The 1,568-nt window shown below is 43.8% G+C and overlaps 1 pseudogene; it reads left to right on the top strand.

Annotated features, from left to right (window-relative positions):
• The first annotated feature begins 261 nt into the window (after positions 1–261).
• Positions 262–968, top strand: LOC135115612 (KRAB-A domain-containing protein 2-like; annotated as a pseudogene).
• The last annotated feature ends 600 nt before the right edge of the window (positions 969–1,568 follow it).

Raw genomic sequence — 1,568 nt, 5'->3', positions numbered from 1 at the left:
GCGTTGGCAATGCTGACCGACTGATTCGCAAGAGAAAAGATCCAAATGAAGATAAATTCAAGTTTGTTGCGTCTCTAGAAGTGTTTGGTATTGTAAAAGTAGCCCATGAAGCTATTGGCCATGGAAATGGTAAAAAAAAATAAATTGCTGAAGTGAAAAAGGAAATGATCAAACATCACACAAGAAGCATGCTACATCTATATTTCACTCTGTGAGCACTGCCATAAAAAAAATAAAAAAAAAGTTCCAAAGGGTCTGGTAGTGAGACCGGTACGCAGTCATCATATCCATTCTAGATGCCAGATCGATCTTATCAATTTTCAAACATTGCCAGATGGAGACCAAGTACATCATGACATTTGTAAATAGTTTCAGGAAATTTTATGTGTTGCGTCCACTTACAACAAAAAGAGAAGAAGAGGTTGCAGCGAATCTTATAGATATATTTCTGACATTTGGAGCACGTGCTATTTTGCAGTACGACAACGGACGGGAGTTCGTTAATGCGATCATCGCTGAGCTTGCAGTGCTCTGTCCAGAGCTGAAGCTGGTGACTGGACGCCCACGTCATCCTCAAAGCCAGTGCACTGTTGAACGTCTAAACGGAGTCATCCAGGATCCACTGACCATCTGGATGAAGGAAAACAACAACAGGAAGTGGTCAGTAGGCCTCAGGTTTGTTCAGTGGCAAGTTAACATCAGCCACCATGAAACAGACATTTGGACAAGATCTGCAGGTTGGATTAGGATCATCTATCCTACCTAGTACAGCTCTTCGTGACATATTTACCGAGGAAGACCTTGAGGCATTTCTGGAGTCAAAAGAAGCTGAAAATGTTGACACTGAACCTCCTACTGAAGCATCAAATGTGACAGAGGCAGAGGCAGGGTCAGAGGCAGAGGCAGAAGCAGAGATAGAGGCAGGGGCAGAGGCAGGGGCAGAGGCAGAAGCAGAGATAGAGGCATAAGCAGAGACAGAGACAGAGGCAGAAACAGAGACAGAGACAGAAGCAGAGATAGAGGCAGAAACAGAGGCACAGTCACAGACAGAAGCAGTAGTTCCAACTTCCCAAAACATCCGTGCTTCGGTTGATTAAGGACAATCCAAGCCAGCAGCACGGATGACAAGACGCGGGAAAAACCTGCTTAGGGCATTGTCCATTGGTCAGTGTGCTACACTGAGGGTCTCAGATGTGGATCGTGGTCTGCCAGATCCCAGAAATCTGTTAGTGGTTGTCCTCAAGGAAAAAGATGGGCTATACACTGTAGGTTGCCGAGAAGGAATTCTAGGACCAAAATTTACAGCTGTTGACCAATCAAACAGCCCATGATAAAAGCGGAAGAGGTTCCTGATGTTTGCCTCTCAATTACAACAGCAAGAGCAAGGATATTCTAAGTGTCAATGTACAACTCAGTGTACATCAGGACGATGCAGCTGCCTAAAAAGGAAAAAAAAAAAAAAAAAAAAAAAAAACGCGCTGTCACGCGAGCACATCATGCAAAAATTTATAACTTTTAGGCAGTCGTATTCACATTGGGCATAATTGAGCTGCATAATGTGAACATCA

Source organism: Scylla paramamosain, chromosome 29 (genome assembly GCF_035594125.1).
Source record: "Scylla paramamosain isolate STU-SP2022 chromosome 29, ASM3559412v1, whole genome shotgun sequence".
Taxonomy (NCBI): domain Eukaryota; kingdom Metazoa; phylum Arthropoda; class Malacostraca; order Decapoda; family Portunidae; genus Scylla; species Scylla paramamosain.
This window is presented reverse-complemented; position numbering and strand designations above follow the sequence as displayed.